This window comes from Salmo trutta, unplaced genomic scaffold (genome assembly GCF_901001165.1).
Source record: "Salmo trutta unplaced genomic scaffold, fSalTru1.1, whole genome shotgun sequence".
NCBI classification, from domain to species: Eukaryota; Metazoa; Chordata; class Actinopteri; order Salmoniformes; family Salmonidae; genus Salmo; species Salmo trutta.
In genome coordinates this window covers 55,701-67,479 of record NW_021822469.1, presented here as the reverse complement: position 1 = coordinate 67,479, position 11,779 = coordinate 55,701, and the positions used below count along the sequence as shown (strand labels likewise).

Here is an 11,779-nt window from a genome sequence, read left to right as displayed (position 1 = left end):
TTTACAAACGACTCGTTTTTTGATGTTACTTAGAGTCGTTCAGATGGTGTACAACGTTGCTTCACAATAGCCAAGCCAGAAAATACAGTATGTATGAGAATATTGAGTACTTATGGTTTTTTTCTTTCTAAAAATCAAGTAAAAAAAAAAACTTTTTGTCTGTGAACCAAGCGTTTTCGCCAAAGGCACTGTCTATGCACATAACTGTTTACTTTTAAATCAACACGTGGTTTTCATTTTTTGAAATTGAAAATCATCTGCAGATTGTTGATTGGGACTTTAACCTTACTTAAGCTCAATAAAAACTGTCTGTTTCTGGCATGGCTAGTGGAAGTAGGACTCGAGGGAACCACGGCGACGCACGTCGGTAGTCCAGCAGTGGAAGCCTCCTCCCAGGGAGTTGGCGTGGCTGGATGTTCACCTTGATGGTCTTGATACCTGGAGAACGGAGGGAGGGAGTGAGGGAGTCAGATAAACCAGAGGAATGGCAGTTGTCAAAAGGTCTGTCTTGGAACTTTATCGGAACTAACTTAAACAAACTAATAAAATCTATCAATCACTAAATAAAATAAAAGGTCAAGAACTAAATGGTTGAATAAAATACTAGTGGAGGGATTTCTAATGAATAGGTCATAGGTCATGCTCTACTCACCAAGGTTCTCAAACATCTTGTGGATGGTGTGCTCGTTGGCATCACACATGACCCGTTTGGGGTCAGCATCAAGACATTCATGGACAGCCACTTAGAGGACATCCACAGAGGGGTGATCTGATGGGACAACAGGTAGATTTTACTACCAGACACTCATAGATATCGTCACACATCAACAGATCACACGACAGTGCTTGAGTATGAGTTTTCTATCAACAAATCAGGAAGTGCTAGAAATAGGGTTGTCTTTTGTCGATAGGTGTCTTGAATTCCCCAAACACACACAATAACAAAATCATACCATCTGGAATCAGAGGGGTTGGAGGCGTCACCACGGTCCAGCCGGGCCTTCCTCAAACATCTCCACTGAAGGAGAGAAATCAGAGATACTGTGGGTCAGACAGAGAGGTCTCTTCCCATGTAGCGTTTTATCAGTTACAGCACCACTCCACTAGAGGGCACTGCAAGGAATGTATATACAGGGGGAAAGGGTAACTGGTCAGGACTATAATTTCTTGTTTCTCTCTCCTCTCTCTCTCTCTCTCTCCATCCCTCCCCATCTCTCTCTCCTCTATCTCTCTCCATTCCTCCCCGTCTCTCTCCTCTCATTCTCTCTTCACTCCCTCCCTCTCTCTGCACCCCCCTCCCGCTCTGCCTCTCCTCTCCCGTCTCCCATTCCCTCCTTCATCTCTCTCTCTCCATTCCTCCCTGTCGTCTCTCCTCCATTCTCTCTTCACTCCCTCCCTCTCTCTATCTCTGTCACCCTCCCTCTCCCGCCTCATCATCTCTCTCTCTCGCCATCCCTCCTCATCTCTCTCTCTCCATTCCATCACCCTGTCTCTCTCCTCTCATTCTCTCTTCACTCCCTCCCTCTCTCTGCACGACCCCCCCTCCCGCTCTTTTCTCTCTCTCTCCATCCCCGTCCCCATCTCTCTCTCTCTATTTCCTCCCTGTCTCTCTCCTCTCATTCTCTCTCTCACATCCCTCCCTCTCTCTGCACCCCCCCCTCCCGCTCCTTTCTCTCTCTCTCCATCTGAACTGACCTGACGGACAGGGACGGGTCAGGGTTGGACAGCACCAGTCCCGGCCCGATGATGTTGAAGGTGGCGTCGATGTGCATGGGGTTGGGTCCTTGAATGAGATGATGTGGACCTTGTAGTCCGGGGCAAGATGGCGACGCATCCACTCAATCCCCATGTGTTTGTAACCTGGAAATAGACAAATAATGATTGGAATCCATCAACAATAAATGTGTTGAATTATTCAACAGCAAGTTCCAAAAAGTACCTATTGAAATCATATCATTTCCTTGTGAATACCAGGTAAACACTTTCTGAGACATAAAAGAAAGTGTTGCGTTACCCAATTCATTACCTTCACTAGATAACACTGTGGTCCAACAGAGCATCCAATTCATTACCTTCACTAGTTAACACTGTGGTCCTACAGAGCATCCAATTCATTACCTTCACTAGTTAACACCGTGGTCCTACAGAGCACCCAATTCATTACCTTCACTAGTTAACACTGTGGTCCTACAGAGCACCCAATTCATTACCTTCACTAGTTAACACTGTGGTCCTACAGAGCACCCAATTAATTACCTTCACTAGTTAACACTGTGGTCCTACAGAGCATCCAATTCATTACCGTCACTAGATAACACTGTGGTTCCTACAGAGCACCCAATTAATTAACTTCACTAGTTAACACTGTGGTCCTACAGAGCACCCAATTCATTACCTTCACTAGATAACACTGTGGTCCTACAGAGCACCCAATTCATTACCTTCACTAGTTAACACTGTGGTCCTACAGAGCACCCAATTCATTACCTTCACTAGTTAACACTGTGGTCCTACAGAGCACCCAATTCATTACCTTCACTAGATAACACCATGGTCCTACAGAGCACTCAATTCATTACCTTCACTAGATAACACCGTGGTCCTACAGAGCACCCAATTCATTACCTTCACTAGTTAACACTGTGGGTCTACAGAGCACCCAATTCATTACCTTCACTAGTTAACACCGTGGTCCTACAGAGCATCAATTCATTACCTCACTAGTTAACACCGTGGTTCTACAGAGCATCCAATTCATTACCTTCACTAGTTAACACCGTGGTCCTACAGAGCACCCAATTCATTACCTTCACTAGTTAACACCATGGTCCTACAGATCACCCAATTCATTACCTTCACTAGTTAACACTGTGTCCTACAGAGCATCCAATTCATTACCTTTACTAGATAACACTGTGGTCCTACAGAACACCCAATTCATTACCTTCACTAGTTAACACCGTGGTCCTACAGAGCACCCAATTCATTACCTTCACTAGTTAACACTGTGGTCCTACAGAGCACCCAAATCATTACCTTCACTAGTTAACACCGTGGTCCTACAGAGCATCCAATTCATTACCTTCACTAGTTAACACTGTGGTCCTACAGAGCTTGGTCCGTACGTAGGCCTCTAGGCCTGTATGTAATTGTGTTGATTAGTGGCCCTGAACTTGGTCATTGACAAACAATAAAAGGCCTCAAAGGGACTCAATGGGTTCAGTGAGCCAGGAATCCGTCTAAACACCAGTTGTCTGTTCTGTCGGCTTGCTTCTTGCTCCAGACTGGGGATCTAATTGCAGCTAGGGCAGTGTAGGCTTCTGTTGGGCAAGTTCTGCATCCCTAAAATATTTTGTCTCTTTATTAGGTGAACTGTAGCTACACTATAAGGCTAAAACAACGACACCTGGTCGTTCAACATCTCATTCCAATATCATGGGCATTAATATGGAGTTGTTCCCCTCCCTTTGCTGCTATAACAGCCTCCACTATTCTGGGAAGGCTTTCCACTAGATGTTGGAACATCGCTGCAGGGGACTTGCTTCCATTCAGCCACAAGAGAATTAGTGAGGACGGGCCCTGAAGTTGGGTGATTAGGCCTGGCTCGCAGTCAGCGTTCCAATCCCAAAGGTGTTCAATGGGGTTGAGGTCAGGGCTCTGTGCAGGCCAGTCAAGTTCTTCCACACCGCTCTCGACAAACCATTTCTGAGAGACCATTTCATGAAGCTCCTGACGAACAGTTATTGTGCTGACGTTGCTTTCAGAGGCAGTTTGGAACATGGTAGTGAGTGTTGCAAACCGAGGACAGATGATTTTTTAAAACGCTACGCACTTCAGCAGTCGGTAGTCATGTTCTGTGAGCTTCTGTGGTCTACCACTTTACGTCTGAGCTCCTAGTTGTTTCCACTTCACAATAACAGCACTTACAGTTGACGGGGACAGCTCTATTAGGGCAGAAATTTGACGAACTGACTTGTTGGAAAGGTAGCATCCTATGACGGTGCCACGTTGAAAGTCACTGAGCTCTTCAGTAAGGCCATTCTTCTGCCAATGTTTGTCTATGGAGCTTGCGTGGCTGTGTACTCGATTTTATACACCTGTCAGCAACGGGTGTGGCTGAAATAGACAAATCCACTAATTTCAAGGGGTGTCCACATACTTTTTTTTAGATTAAGGAGTGAACACAGTGTGACTCTATAAACGAATATGTGGCATTGTGGCCTCCAAACCTGACTCCTCTGGACAAACAGATCCCTGCCAGCTCTGATGAAGTCAGCGGCGTCGAAGCACGGCTCGTGTTCGGTGGTGACAAACTTTCCCTGGGCAGCCAGCTTGTGTCTGTCTTCCACCGTACGGATGGGGTACTCCTGGAGGGGGCAGAGAGAAAGACAGATTAGAGAGACAGACAGGTTAGTCCTGGAGGGGGCAGAGAGAGACAGATTAGAGAGACAGACAGGTTAGTCCTGGAGGGGGCAGAGAGAGAGAGAGAGAGAGACAGATTAGAGAGACAGACAGGTTAGTCCTGGAGGGGGCAGAGAGAGAGAGACAGATTAGAGAGACAGACAGGTTAGTCCTGGAGGGGGGCAGAGAGAGAGACAGATTAGAGAGACAGACAGGTTAGTCTGGAGGGTGCAAAGAGAGAGACAGATTAGAGAGACAGACAGGTTAGTCTGGAGGGGCAGAGAGAGATACAGATTAGAGAGACAGACAGGTTAGTCCTGGAGGGGGGCAGAGAGAGAGAGACAGATTAGAGAGACAGACAGGTTAGTCCTGGAGGGGGCAGAGAGAGAGACAGATTAGAGAGACAGACAGGTTAGTCCTGGAGATGGGCAGAGAGTGAGACAGATTAGAGAGACAAACAGGTTAGTCCTGGAGGGGGCAGAGAGAGAGAGAGACAGATTAGAGAGACAGACAGGTTAGTCCTGGAGGGGCAGAGAGAGAGACAGATTAGAGAGACAGACAGGTTAGTCCTGGAGGGGGGCAGAGAGAGAGACAGATTAGAGAGACAGACAGGTTAGTCCTGGAGGGGGCAGAGAGAGAGACAGATTAGAGAGACAGACAGGTTAGTCCCGGAGGTGGGCAGAGAGAGATACAGATTAGAGAGACAGACAGGTTAGTCCTGGAGGGGGGCAGAGAGAGAGAGACAGATTAGAGAGACAGACAGGTTAGTCCTGGAGGGGGCAGAGAGAGAGACAGATTAGAGAGACAGACAGGTTAGTCCTGGAGATGGGCAGAGAGTGAGACAGATTAGAGAGACAAACAGGTTAGTCCTGGAGGGGGCAAGAGAGAGAGAGAGACAGATTAGAGAGACAGACAGGTTAGTCCCTGGAGGGCAGAGAGAGAGACAGATTAGAGAGACAGACAGGTTAGTCCTGGAGGGGGGCAGAGAGAGAGACAGATTAGAGAGACAGACAGGTTAGTCCTGGAGGGGCAGAGAGAGAGACAGATTAGAGAGACAGACAGGTTAGTCCCGGAGGTGGGCAGAGAGAGATACAGATTAGAGAGACAGACAGGTTAGTCTGGATGGGGCAGAGAGAGAGACAGATTAGAGAGACAGACAGGTTAGTCCTGGAGGGGGGCAGAGAGAGAGAGACAGATTAGAGAGACAGACAGGTTAGTCCTGGAGGGTGCAAAGAGAGAGACAGTTTAGAGAGACAGACATGTTAGTCCTGGAGGGGGGGGCAGAGATAGAGACAGATTAGAGAGACAGACAGGGCAAAGAGAGAGACAGGTTAGTACTGGAGGGGGGAAGAGAGAGAGACAGATTAGAGAGACAGATAGGGCAGAGAGAGAGACAGGTTAGAGAGGACAGCCAGGGCAGAGAGAGACAGACAGGTTAGTCCTGGAGGGGGGAAGAGAGAGAGACAGATTAGAGAGACAGACAGGGCAGAGAGAGTGACAGATTAGAGAGACAGACAGGGCAGAGAGAGACAGACAGGTTAGTCCTGGAAGGGGGAAGAGAGAGAGACAGGTTAGAGAGACAGACAGGGCAGAGAGAAACAGACAGGTTAGTCCTGGAGGGGGGAAGAGAGAGAGACAGATTAGAGAGACAGACAGGGCAGAGAGAGAGAGACCGGTTAGAGAGAAAGACAGGGCAGAGAGAGAGAGACAGGTTAGTCCTGGAGGGGGGAAGAGAGAGAGACAGATTAGAGAGACAGACAGGGCAGAGAGAGAGAGAGACAGGTTAGTCCTGGAGTGGGGAGGGGGGTCAGACAGAGGTCAGAGACTGACTGGTTTAAAGGTAGACTCAGTGATAAACAAAGTAAACAGCAGTATCGGGACGATTTCCGCAACAGAGAGTAGAAACACGAAGCTCAACTTCTCCATCGTTTTGGCAGGCTGCAGCCATCACACTGCAGCAGAGTGAAGTGTACCCATACAGATACTCTGTGTGAGTGCATCTTCTTGCATCACACTCATATTAAATATATTTGGTCAACCCTGCTGCTCGTGGCAATGTCACATCTCTGAGTCTCAGTTTAAGGAGAGGTCAGAGAAACTGACAGGTTGGAACGGGGGGTTGATTATCTACAGCCATTAAGTTATGAGTCTCAGTTTAAGGAGAGGTCAGAGAAACTGACAGGTTGGAACGGGGGGGGGTTGAATATCGACAGCCATTAAGTTATGAGTCTCAGTTTAAGGAGAGATCAGAGAAACTGACAGGTTGGAACGGGGGGGGTTGATTATCTACAGCCATTAAGTTATGAGTCTCAGTTTAAGGAGAGATCAGAGAAACTGACAGGTTGGAACGGGGGGGTTGATTATCTACAGCCTTTAAGTTGTCATGTAGGAACTGTGTACCTTTAAATGGCCCCTTGCCACATGAGTAAAATACACACCCTGTTCTTGGGCCAAATCTCATGAGTAATACAAACACTAAATTTGGACCTAATCTCATGGGTAATACAAATACACTAAACTTGGGCCTAATCTCATGGGTAATATGTCACTTCTAGCATGATATATGAGATATGGCCAAAGCACAGAGTAATCTATGCCACGTATAGTCTACGCTTTTATTCACCGCGGTTTACATAACAGTGAATGCATGTTTAGTATGTGATCCCTGCAGGAACAGAGACTCTGAAGTGAGTGAGACAGTCTCGGGGTCAGGATGGCATCTAACACCTCACCTGATCGTACAGCTCATCAGACATGGTGGGTTTTGGGGGGGTCGTCCACTTGGCACCCTTTCTGAAGTACTCCTTGATGAGGGGTCTGTAGGCCCGGTACTCAAAGAAGCGGGACCTCCAGGCCATGGGAGCCTCGATAATCTCATTCCCCACCACCATGAGGATGTCTCTGGGCATGGCAGCGTACATGCCTGGGTGGAGGAGAGGAGACATGTCAGAGACACACGGGGTTTTTTACTCAATGTTCAGGTGGTGAATTTTCTATCAAACAATCAATAATTCAACCAACCAACCAACCAACAAACAATCAATTAACCAATCAATCAATCCCGTAGCGCTCCCCCTCTGCCTACCAGTAGAGGTGAAGTCTGGAGTGTTGTACTCGAAGGACCAGTCCATGGGTTCAGGTCTCTGAACTGTAACTCCCTCCATGCGGAGAATATTGCACATTTCTTCAATCTCAGCAACAGCTTTCTTCAAGTGGTCCTCAGGAAAGCTTTGGCCCCCATACTTCTGGTAGAAGGGCCAATGCTTCTCATATGTGTTAGCCTGTTGACAAAAGTTCAATACGTAATTTACTCTAATGATTTATATTTTATTTGAGCTGGTGAGTCCCATTAAAGATTTGAATGTATTTGGCAAGGAAGCGGTTGCTATTTGGAATAAGGTAATTTTGCATCAACTCAATGCAATAATAATATATTTCTATATTTATGATGCATACATCTCAGTTTGAACATAGTGTAGATTTGCTCTACATAATTGTGAGTTCTGACTTGATGACCTCACCTTGACCTCTACTGTGAAAGGAGGGACGCGCGCGTTCTCGGCGCGGCCTACGATCACCTCTTCGAGCGGGTCCCATTCGTTGTAGGCGCAGACAGGACACTCCTGTAGCTCAGGCTCAGTGACAGTGTTCTCCTCCAGGGCGCGTTGCGGCTGCGCGGCAGCAGCGGAACTCGAGTAGCTCTGGAACGCGCCCTGCACCCAGCCAGTCATGGTGCGGCCGAGCTGCGGGAAGATGAACAGCTGCATCAGTATCATCCACTCACATGTCACGGTGTGGTCACACATTTCATGTAATGTTTTAGAATTACAGGAAATGTGCTGTAAAACTGAAACATTTTCTTCTCAACCTCATGGCAAAATGTGTACAATAGCATCATATTAGCTATAAAACTGCAAATGTTTATCTTTGCCCCATAGCAAAATGTTTAGCATTGTAGGAAGTTAGTTGTTTCCCCCCCAAAAAAAATCCTTAATCATGTTTCGCTTAGACCTTGCGGGGCGCGAAACTGTGGTACGCCACTGGGCCACACTGCTGGCTCCGCAACGCAACACACTGGGGTCACACTGCTGGCCTCCGCAACGCAACACACTGGGTCACACTGCTTGCTCCGCAACACAACACAGCTGGGTCACACTGCTGGTTCCGCAACGCAAACACACTGGGTCACACTGCTGACTTCCGCAACGCAACACACTGGGTCACACTGCTGGCTCCGCAACACAACACACTTGGGTCACACTGCTGGTTCCGCAACGCAACACACTGGTGTCACAACTGCTGGCTCCGCAACGCAACACACTGGGTCACACTGCTGGCTCCGCAACGCAACACACATGGGTCACACTGCTGGCTCCGCAACACAACACACTGGGTCACACTGCTGGCTCCGCAACGCAACACACTGGGTCACACTGCTGGCTCCGCAACGCAACACACTGGGTCACACTGCTGGCTCCGCAACGCAACACACTGGGTCACACTGCTGGCTCCGCAACGCAACACACTGGGTCCACACTGCTGGCTCCGCAACGCAACACACTGGTTCACACTGCTGGCTCCGCAACGCAACACACTGGGTCACACTGCTGGCTCCGCAACGCAACACACTGGGTCACACTGCTGGCTCCGCAACGCAACACACTGGGTCACACTGCTGGTTCCGCAACGCAAACACACTGGGTCCACACTGCTGGCTCCGCAACGCAACACACATGGGTCACACTGCTGGCTCCGCAACGCAACACACTGGGTCACACTGCTGGCTCCGCAACGCAACACACTGGGTCACACTGCTGGCTCCGCAACGCAACACACGATTACAGGGCCATTCACAGGTTTACCATATAACATTATATTATAATCAAATTGATTAAGATATTAAGCTTCCATGTGGATTTGTTTTATATATTTTTCCAATCAGTAGTTGAACTGAGGTGATTCTTCAAGTCCTGACCATGATAACTATGGTTTAAAGGTAAGTAGACCAAGGACTAACCTGTTAGCTTAATCTGTTGCAGTAAGTAGACCAAGGACTAACCTGTTAGCTTAATCTGTTGCAGTAAGTAGACCAAGGACTAACCTGTTAGCTCAATCTGTTGCAGTAAGTAGACCAAGGACTAACCTGTTAGCTCAATCTGTTGCAGTAAGTAGACCAAGGACTAACCTGTTAGCTTAATCTGTTTGCAGTAAGTAGACCAAGGACTAACCTGTTAGCTTAATCTGTTGCAGTAAGTAGACCAAGGACTAACCTGTTAGCTCCATCTGTTGCAGTAAGTAGACCAAGGACTAACCTGTTAGCTCAATCTGTTGCAGTAAGTAGACCAAGGACTAACCTGTTAGCTCAATCTGTTGCAGTAAGTAGACCAAGGACTAACCTGTTAGCTTAATCTGTTGCAGTAAGTAGACCAAGGACTAACCTGTTAGCTCAATCTGTTGCAGTAAGTAGACCAAGGACTAACCTGTTAGCTCAATCTGTTGCAGTAAGTAGACCAAGGACTAACCTGTTAGCTTAATCTGTTGCAGTAAGTAGACCAAGGACTAACCTGTTAGCTCAATCTGTTGCAGTAGTAGACCAAGGACTAACCTGTTAGCTTAATCTGTTGCAGTAAGTAGACCAAGGACTAACCTGTTAGCTCAATCTGTTGCAGTAAGCAGACCAAGGACTAACCTGTTAGCTCAATCTGTTGCAGTAAGTAGACCAAGGACTAACCTGTTAGCTTAATCTGTTGCAGTAAGTAGACCAAGGACTAACCTGTTAGCTCAATCTGTTGCAGTAAGTAGACCAAGGACTAACCTGTTAGCTCAATCTGTTGCAGTAAGTAGACCAAGGACTAACCTGTTAGCTCAATCTGTTGCAGTAAGCCTTATCATACACATTCTACATTTCACAAAGACAGATGCATTACAAGGCCAAAAGGAAAACCATTGGTCAATATAAGGTAAAGCCTAACAGAGCTGTGTTAGATAAGGCCTGTTGGTTTTGAGTCAAGGTGCGCTTGATAAACGCACTTATCTTGGTTGGAGGTATAATTTCATGGGGTCAGCGGGCGCATGCGCATGCGCAGCTCTCTGTGTCAGTGGGTTCAGGGAGGGCCGCAACAGCTGTCCACTGTCACTCACGCGCAAAAATTTGCTGCCGGACACATTTCTCTTTCTTACACATTTCCAAATAAAGCAGAAACGTTCTCTTCCAATAAATACATAGGTTAAAGTTTTAATTTCTGTAGCAATTTTGCATTCTACTTTGTTCAGAAGGAATTGACTTAATTCTCAATTCCAGAGAACAGCATGCGAAATTCTTGAGTGACGCAAGAAATGCTGCTATATTCGTTTTACTTGAAACAAAAACTCGTCTATGTCCGGACAAAATCAATTAATGAAAGAAAATGACATGCTTTTTGATTGGTAGGCCTACATTTATTTGAGTGTTTTGCTGTGAAAAGAAAGAGTAAGAAAATAGCCTATTCATTTTATTTTAAAGAATAATGTTCAAAGTAATCAGAACAAACTCAATTAATAAAAATATATATTCTAATTATAAAAAACTTAAATGAAATGTGTTCACTTTTCTGAGTGACAGCCAACAGCTGTTTGCCGCAGCTGCGCTCTCCTAAGAGATCTCCACATTTTATGATTTTGTACATTTCTGAATAAACAAAAAACAGGAACTAAATACCAACCATAGCTCCGATCAGATGGGCGGCCTCGGCCCCCCTGCTACCTCCTCTGAGACACCTGACTCGCAGCATTGTCCGACCTGATAATGGTGATGGCTATTTGGGATATTCTAGCAGCGGGCGGCTTCGCGGCAGGACAAGATTCACCTGAATGTCAGGAGTTCTGAGAATGAATGGAAGACCCTTCGCTTTCTGATGCCTCTTTATATCCGCTCGCAGGGCGCCTCGAGGCATTGGGACAAGTTGTGGGGGGGCAGCCAACGTGACTTGAGAAAAATGTTCCCTGAAATTCTACACCTTACGCCAGCACATTCTTATCAGCCGCACACTCAATCTCTCCCACCACACAAATGGAAGAAAGTAACGTTACTGACTGATCCGTTTATATAAGTGGTTTTCAGTCACATCTGAAACGTTGCAGACAGACTACAACCCCCCAAAATATTAAAAGTTAGTGAATAACATTTGCATATCACCATTCAATGATGAGATTATTAAACCTATTGCCTGAAAAGGGGATTGAGACATTTCTGAGATAATTGCATGATGTTTCAAAACAGGGCAGATAGCATTTGTATGTCATTGTGTGTTACTGTAAGATGAATCAATTCAACTATGTAATTTATAACATGTTGATGGAACAGAGGCTGTGTGTGGGACACTGCACTAGTGATAACATG

At 46.7% G+C, this 11,779-nt stretch overlaps 1 pseudogene; it reads right to left on the bottom strand.

Annotated features, from left to right (window-relative positions):
- Positions 1–255: 255 nt before the first annotated feature.
- Positions 256–11,323, bottom strand: LOC115182357 (glycine amidinotransferase, mitochondrial-like; annotated as a pseudogene).
- Positions 11,324–11,779: the final 456 nt, after the last annotated feature.